At 30.4% G+C, this 9,380-nt stretch overlaps 1 protein-coding gene across 7 annotated transcripts in view; it reads left to right on the forward strand.

Moving 5' to 3' along the window:
• The first annotated feature begins 227 nt into the window (after positions 1-227).
• Positions 228-9,380, forward strand: part of LOC100198478 (alanine aminotransferase 2-like) — a 75,287-nt gene continuing 66,134 nt past the window's right edge. For 4 of the 7 annotated variants that reach the window (XR_010640065.1, XM_065803460.1, XM_065803456.1 and 1 more), the window contains exon 1: positions 228-370. The gene's annotated coding sequence lies outside the window, so the exon portion shown is untranslated. Of the gene's footprint in view, positions 371-416; positions 524-5,602; positions 5,681-9,380 lie in introns of those variants that run through there. The other 3 variants (XR_010640066.1, XM_065803457.1, XM_065803458.1) reach the window with 2 other exon arrangements.

Here is a 9,380-nt window from a genome sequence, read left to right on the forward strand (position 1 = left end):
ATATATATATATATATATATATATATATATATATATATATATATATATATATATATATATATATATATATATATATATATATATATATATATATAAACACTAAAAATATAACTAAAAAAACCACAAAACTTTCTCCATTTTTGTTTTGACAAACATCCGCCTACAGTTTTTTTTTTTTTTTGCGCGTCTTTCAGGCCTGTTATTAAGTAGGCCGTGGTCTTAGTCCAGGAGTCACTCGCAGAATTTTATAGCTCACTTTATTAGATTATACACCTAAAGTAAAACAACAAAGTTGTACTCTAAAAAAAATGGTTTGTCAGTTAATCCGTAATGGGGACATTTGGTGTATAGAAGCCCTAACATTTTTTGCGTAAGGGCCATATTTTATTCCATATGGAGATTTTATTACTCCACGTGGAGAAGTTCAGAAGTTCCTTGCGTTGTTACTTGTGTCCATTAGTATCAGGGCAAATAACTTCTGAAATTTATATTTATATTTTAGAATTTTAGGCGATTAAAAAATGTAAGTCTAACATTTTAAATTCGAGTAAAATCTGGGTAAGACCTTCTTCTAAGTTGTAAGGTGGACCATTAATGAAAAAGTTAATAGTTTTGGGTATTATTAAAGATACTCTTATCAAAATAAAACGCAAATTATATATATATATATATATATATATATATATATATATATATATATATATATATATATATATATATATATATATATAAATATATAAATATATAATATATATATATATATTTATATATATATATATATATATATAAATATTATATACATATATATATAATTTGCGTTTTATATATATATATAAATACACACATACATATATATATGCATAATAATAATAATAATAATAACAACAATAATAATAATTTTTGTAATCACTCTTCGTAAATATGTTTGGTAAAAATACAAACTAACAAATATAGTTTAAAATCAAGCAAGGATACAAAAAGATAAACTAATGGATCATTTAATGTTTTTTTCAGGAGTATTTTTAAAAATTGTTCGCTGTTGCTTTGCATTTTAACATTGAACTGCTTGTACCAAAATTTGAAAAGTATATTTAGGAATTACATTTTCTGGTTCCCTAATTTTAATTTTCTTCTTAACTAGCATTACGTTTTTTATACTCAATCTATGAATGTTGCATAATTTCTTTATACTATCCAAAAACGTGAGTTTAATTGAACAATAATTATGCTGGGAAATAATTTCAGAATTACTTTATTATTTAAATGGCGGATAAATAGATTTATTTTGTTTTGCTGTATGCAAGTTTTTCTGTATTTTCTCTATATTTTTCCTGCATTTTTTCCTGCAACTTTTTCAATATTTCCTAAACTTTAAATAGAAAGTGTGTATAATGTTTACTACACTTAAAGACATTAAAAAATGATTTAACTGCATTCCTCCCAAGTTTGTCAAGTTTTTTGATTATTAAATCTTTATTCTGACAGAGCTCTAGACTGAGTTTGTGTCTGAACTGCCAAGGATTTATACAACTGGATAATGAAACTTGGATGTGCATACCAGATTCCAGATTGAATCAAAGTTTGCACTGTTGTTTAAAAATTTAATATCTAATAAGTCAAATCTAACATAAATTTCAGGGTCAAAGTTATGCTAGACCCTTGAATCAATCATAGTTATTGAGTCTAGAAATCTTATAATATTAACTCAGCAAAAAGCATTTAGTCTAACCTAGATTGTGCAGCAAAAGAAAGTCTAAATTTTGATATTACCTTAATGCAACAAAATGTTTTTTTAAAAATAAAATCCAATATATCACATGAAAGGTTAATAAAAATCAAAAATTAAAAAACGTACTTCAGATATTATCTAAATACAGCAACTTTTTTCTATTCTAACATTATTTATAAAATAATTATAAAAATAGGAAGCATTTATATTAATGAGAATAATCTTTAAGTGTAAATAAAACAATAAATTTAATGTAAGTAAAGCAATAAACAGTAAATAAAACAATAAATAAAAAACACTAAACAGTAACAGTCCTTGATTTAAAATGATTGTTGGCGTCACTAAATTCAAAGTCGTAGGTTTTAACTTATTCAAAGAATATAGAGTAATTGTGATAGTTATTTACAAATAATATTGATATTTTGAATTTAATATAATTTTATTTACCAATTTTCAGATATGAGAGCAACAATTCCTTTTCATCGCTAGAAAAATATGATGGTATAACTCCTCAGCATAATCTTTATCAAAATCAATCATTGTTAAATTAAAAAAAAAAAGAATAACTCAAATTATTTAAAAATAATTTTAAATTATAGCAGGCATCATGGCAGTTTCATTCATGTATAATGTGGGTAAATATAATAAATATTGCATTTGTTTTTGTCGACAATATCAATATTAATTTAATATCAGTATTAAATCATGACCATTAGATAAAATCCACTTATAAGTGGATTTTATCCAATGGTCTTTTATATTATTGATTTATAATAACAATAAAATATTTAATTCCAAATGTGTGTGTAAAAGTAGCATATCTTCTATATAATCATCATCTAAACAACCATTATTTTTTGTTAAAAACACCCATTTGACCATCAAGTCATAATTGAAGTAAGCTGAGTAATCTCATCCAAAAAATATGCGGTGTGCTGGAGGAGATGCGCATAAGTTTTCTCCCTATTGTCTTACATTATTATTTTAACATTATTAACAAATTAGAGTGATTAAATGTATAAAAATAGTTTTCTAACTAAAGAAAATGTGCAATTTTAAATCCCCAATGCAAATACTTGCAGGGAAATACTTGTTGAGTTTAATTATTTTTGTACAACTGTGTTGTGCTGTTAATTTATGTTCACCAGCTTCTGTATCACATGTATATGTATATGTTTCTTGAAATTCTTAAATTTTCATTTCCAATGCAAGTTGTTGATGCATGCATCAACAACTTGCATTGTTGTTAGATCTATTGTTATTAAATCAAGTTGTTAGATCTATTGTAGGTGCCAAGCTTGAACCTCTATCTTATCATTGGAAGGTTACATTTTTTATCTACCATTACTACCATGGTCTCTTTCTCTTTTCTATAAATACTACCATGGTCACTGCTCATGTGAGCTATCACCACTTGCTACATCGAAACTTATTCTCACTTGACTTGTCATTTAGCAAAGTTGCATCCTTCTACTGTAGTTGTTCCTTCATGCTCAAAAAACTCTTATTGGTCAAGTTTTTCCCCTCAAACATCTATGCTATGGAATTCTCTCAATTTAATATTTTCCTTACTCATACAATTTACAGTCTTCTAAGTGTTCTGTCAACCACTTTCTCGCTCTTTTACGCTCTTCTTGTTTTCTGTTAATAAGAAGTACTTAGGTTAGAAACTAAAAGTGAAAAAGTGATTGTTACTATAACAGATAACAGAAGAGAAAAAATTCCTGATTTTCTTTCGGATTTATTTTTAGAACTATGTCTGGTAAAAGAGACATTGTGTTAGGGTAAGCAGTGATCCTCCATAACAAAAAAGATAAATAATATGTAAGGTTGCTAGATGGCTTTTTATGAAGGAAAACACAGTAAAATTTTTTTTACAGGTTTGGCGCTGTATGACTGGCAACCCTATTAATATGCAGCCTTCATGATTATTATATTCTAATTTAAAGTTGAATACTTTAATTTTAAAAAAGTGTTTGCAAAGTTATATAGTTTAAGACCAAAATGATGTGTCAGTGTGTGTCTGGTTGGTATATTTGTTGGACATACACTGTGTATCTTTTATTACATTAGTAATAATAATATATAATTACCATTAAAACTCAATATTGCTTGTAAGTGTCCTTGAATATGTTTTACACATAAAGATGGCAATGTTAGTATGTGATAAAACAGTAAATGAGTATATGATGTAAATGTTTTGATTTTGATAATTTAAAAATATTTTTAAATAAGGTGTTAAGTGAAGTTGATGAAGAATAAAATACTAATAAATCTTACTTAATTATGCAGGCAGATAGCTTAAATAAACACATAATTTACTCTCATATTGATCATCTTCCTTTACATTCGTATATTGTGTATATTTATATGTCGTATATATGGTATATATGGTTCGTATATTACTAAATGCCAAACTCATTATTTAAAAGTGTTTAAAAATGATTTAGGTTACAATAAAAGTATTATATTCGCAAGTTTTATGGCTAGCTTTCAGTTTTTATTAGATAATGAAATAAAAACTATTGGAAAAAACAATACACATCTATTAGTTATATATTTTAGGAATCCATTTAAATCAGATTTTCAGTTTATGTTGTTCTGATTTTTAAGTGATGATAATGACCATAATATGTGCTTCGTGTATAAATTGCTGAGAGAAAAATTGTGCAGTATATTAAGTTATTAAAATTTAGTGCATACCAACAATATTTTTTATTTTTCTGCATGATATAAAAAGTTTTTGATGATAAATGGTTATTTTATTTGTTTTTTTTGTAAATTGTAAAATCACATAAAATGGTTATTTAATGTGGTTTTATGTGATAGTAGAGGTTGTAACATAAAAAAATCAGCTTTTCCATATTAGCACTAAATATTGTTAATGTTGTGCTTGAATTTATTTAATTAAATACTACCACATTTTATTAAATTATCAAAGAAACTGCAATAGCAAGTTCGCAGAAACTAAAGAAATAATTTACTTAATTATTCCTTTAGTTTCTGCCAACTTGCTATTGCAGTTATAATTTCTTTTTGAACCTGGCACAGTTAAATTAACTGTGCCAGGTTCAAAAAGGAATTATAACCAATTATAAAAGTGAGCAACATATTAGAGGTTTTTCTCTTTCAAAAACACCAGCAATAACATCATCAGAAGTTGTGATGTTGCAAATCTAAATGGTTTTGTTGTATAAATTATTGCGCGAATGATTCCTTTTATGGATATGATTCTGTGGTTATTGAGATTTTATTACTACAAATGATATCCAACTTATACTTTTGCACACATATGACCATATCAAAAGTTAATTTGACCATTATAAGATGCTATATGTTTGTTGCTATTGTCATATTTGAATACAATAATAAATTTTCCAACAAAAAGATTAGAATAATTTTATTGCAAATTTATGGCAGCAAATGATTTTTTTACGGAAGCAAATGATTTTTTATTGTAACTAAATATTAAATTTCTAAAGTTTTTTAATTTCAACATTGCTTTTGTTTCTTGAATTTCTATTATTGACAAAGGTTTTATTTTTATTAGTCTTATAGCAATAATAATTTTAGGTTTTATAAATGATAAATTTAGGTAGATTTAAAAATTATTAAAAAAAAAAGACCATTCTTCAATCTTCTGTATAAATGCAAATTCAATTATTTAAAAGACTTAGCAATCGCTTATTTTAAGTCACCCCAGTGATGTTAAATGTTTCAATTTTATGTTTTACTTTAAGGTGCTTAATCTAATAAGCACCTGAAATTGGTGGGTGGAAATTTTTAGGGCCTGATTACACTGAAAGTTTTTATTTTTATCAGTTTATTTTATTTTTGATATTTTATTGCATGATTACTCTGATTTTTTTTTCCAGCTAGATACAGTTTCTTCAATGACAATAAGAGAAATTTAATGAATGGGAGGCGGGGTTCTTAATAAGCACAATGTGGGTAAGGATATTTTCCAAAAGTTAATAAGTGGCTATTTTAAGTTATAATGCTTGCTTAAAGTTTGTTTCGCTGAAATGCTTTTGTAATGTATAATTTTCAATGTGATAATGGTTGAAGGTTGGCTGCAAGAGCAGGTCCAACTATGTTTACAATGCGTTTTTGCACCTTGTCTAAAAGAGAAAGGGCATCATTAGAAGATCCGCCCCAGATATGGTAACAGTATTCCATACAAGGCCGGATTTGAGAATTATAGAGATAGAGAATAGAATCCAGAGTAAGAAAGTGGCGAGCTCGATAAAGAGATGCAACCTTAGCAGATGCTAATTTTGCAACCGATTTGATATATGGTTTCCAAGAAAGATTGGAAGTAAGAGTTAATCCTAGAAGATGAAGAGTAGGTGACTCATCGAGTACATCATCGTTCATAAATATAGGAAGATCTAAATTATTGCGATAAAGATTGGCTGAAAAAAATTGAGTTTTATCTGAATTAAAGTTCACCAGCCACTGTGAGCCCCATGCTGTAGCAGAAGTGAGATCCTTTTCAAGCTCAAATGCCCCCTCCAAGCAATCAGAGGGTGATGGTTTCTTATCACGACAAGAATAAATGGTAGTATCATCAGCAAACAATGCCACCTTAGATGTGAGAATATCTGGAAGATTGTTAATGTAAATTAAAAAGAGTATAGGGCCAAGGATAGAACCTTGAGGAACCCCTGAAGTTACAGAATAAGAAGAAGAGTGTTGTCCATCGAGGACAACTTTTATGCTACGATTGGAAAGAAAGGATTCAATGATCTTAAAGATGTTGGCGGATACACCATAAGAAGGAAGCTTATGGAGAAGACCAGCATGCCAAACTTTATCAAACGCTTTTGAAATGTCAAGAGCGATGGCCTTAACCTCTCCACCTTCATCTAACGCATGATAAAACCTGTCAGTTATTACTGTTAGCAAATCAGCTGTAGAACGAGAAGATCGAAATCCATATTGATGGTCAGAAAGTAAGTTAGAGTTAAATAAGTTAGATTCAAGATAGAAATTCAAGAGAAATTAAGTGTTTGTTAATTAAAGATTCAAAAACCTTGCTTATGATAGAAAGAAGACTTATGGGACGGTAGTTAGACGAATCAGATCGCTCCCCAGAATTTTTGAAAATAGGGATAACAGATGCGGCTTTCCAGCAGGCTGGAAAACAAGACTCTGATAAGCACTTGTTGAATAGTTTATAGAGTATAGACGACAGCTCCGGAGAACACTTCTGCAAGACAATAACAGGTATGTTGTCTGGGCCACAAGCTGCAGAAGAGTCTAGGCAGGAAATCACTTTAGATACAGATGCTGGAGTGATATGAATATCAAGCAATGGATCAACCTGTTTGTTGGCAATATCAGGTAGAACGCAATTAGTGGAATCAAGAGATGATATTGATGAAAAGTTTTTAGCAAACAGTTCGGCTTTGTCTTTAGGTGAGGTGACAAAATCTGAACCATACAAGAGAGGTGGAATTATAGATTTGCCCTTATTATTGATATTATTAAAGATTCTCCAGAAGTCACGAGAGCCTAATTTTTGAGATGAGGTGCGAGATTTCATGACCTGAGAATAGCGGGCTTTGGCGTTAGGCAAAACCTTTTTACAGTTGTTTCTAGCAGTAATAAACAGACGTCTGTTTTCTGGAGAATTGTTTTGCTGATAAATATGGAAGTAACGGTTTCGATTGGCAATCGCAGCAGCACAGTGTGAGGAAAACCATGGAGGAGAGTGAGGCTTGACCTGGAATCGTCGAGAGGGAATAAAAGATTCCATGCCAGCCTGAATCCACGAAGTTACGTAAGAAGCACATTTGTCGACAGGAAGTTGAAAGATTTTTACCCAAGGGCCATCACGAAGAAAATCACGGAAAGAATCCCAGTCAGCTTTACTGTAGTTGTAAGAGGTTCGATAATAGGGGTATTCAGGTGATGAAGAAGAATGAGATATTAGTTTTAAAGAGATCTAACTGTGATCAGAAGCACCTAAGGGTGAGTGTGGAGAAACTGAGCACTGACTAGGATCAGAAACAAGACATAAGTTGAGTAGAGAAGGTAAATGATTAGGGTTGTCAGGAAAGCGAGGTGGAAAGTTGACTATTTGAGTTTGAGATTGAGAAAGGCAAAAGTTGTGGGCTTTAATGCCTGCAGAGTCACTGACACTAGAGCCAAGCCATTCAGAGTGGTGAGCATTAAAGTCACCGACAACAACTATATTAGATGATGGATAAAGAGAGAGGGCTTGGTCAATATGATCAGAAATAACATCAAAAAGAGTGCAGTCTTAATATGAAGGAGAGCGATATTGAACAAAGAGAAAGACGATAGAGTGAAGTGGTGCTAAACGATAGCACATAAAATAATAGTCTGTGGATTCAAACCTAGTTTCACGACAAACAGGTGAATTCTTACGAATGTAAATTCCTAGGCCAAGCATGTGACTATTGGAGTCTTTACGAATTAAAGGAAGATAACCATCAACACTAAGATCCCAAGATTAGACAGCCGAACTCAAATTAGTCTCACAAAGAGCAAGTAGGTCTGGTGAACTTTGCAAGAGATAAGACTCAACAGAAGAAAAGTTACTTCGAAGACCATGAATATTAGTAAATGATAGGTTTAGAGAACTTAGTGATGATGATGGTTTTTTGTGTTTTATAGTTTTTGGTACTTTATTCATTTTTAAATTAGATTGAAGAACTTGACTCAAAGCATAGATAGTACTCAGAACACGGTTTAATAGCCCAAGCAATTGCCTCATTACTACTAATAAACCCTAAGCCGTAACAAAGGGCTCCAAATGTGGCCTCCGCAATGCATAACATGGCACTGTTAATACTTTGATATTTTTCAGCTGTTGATGGAATCAGCCTCTCTGAGAGCTACCACAGAGTTCGGGAAACCTAACTACCAGCCGGCCTCAGAACCATAAAACTGAGTTTTAGAGCTGTACCCTCATTAGGAGATAATAGAATGAGTTGCCTAGTCATAAAAACAGTGACACAAGCAAACCCATATATTGAGTCAGGAAGATCCAGCATTCAACATCCTAAACTGGAAGCAATGTATTAAAAATACATCTGCGCCAGCCTAATAGATGAAGAAGGGGTGCGAGGCTGGTCAACAGATAGAATTTGTTTACCCCGTAAGTCTTTGCCTAGGAGGCCTTCTACAAGACAGTAGCTGGGTGCATTTAACATCTGCCCAAGATGAGTATTTTTATCGAGACACTATCTCTAGCCTTTACTCAACCAAGAGCCCCAAGGCAGGGGGTGTTTTAAATCGGAGTTGGCATCTCCTAGCCTTTGCCTAAAAAGGCGTATCCTACAAGGCAGCAGGACATGAAGCAGATTGTACTGGGTTACATGTTACCAGTAGCAGGATAACCTGATCTGACAGTTTATGAAAGAGTTAATGAAATTGCAGAGATTTTTGTATTTTAATTCTTTCTTTGAGTCATGTTAAAACTAGCAAAGGTTTTGCCTATCAAACATGCAAAGTTTAATAATGGATTGTTTTTGTTTTTGCTTTTTCCATCCTCATATGGAAATTCAATATAAAATTATTTTTTAAAGTTATATATACAAATTTTTAGCTTAATTTAATTTTATTTAAAAGTTTAAATTCAAAAAGTTAAAAACAAGTAAAAAAAAATCAATTTAAATAT

This window comes from Hydra vulgaris, chromosome 08 (assembly GCF_038396675.1).
Source record: "Hydra vulgaris chromosome 08, alternate assembly HydraT2T_AEP".
Lineage (NCBI taxonomy): Eukaryota > Metazoa > Cnidaria > Hydrozoa > Anthoathecata > Hydridae > Hydra > Hydra vulgaris.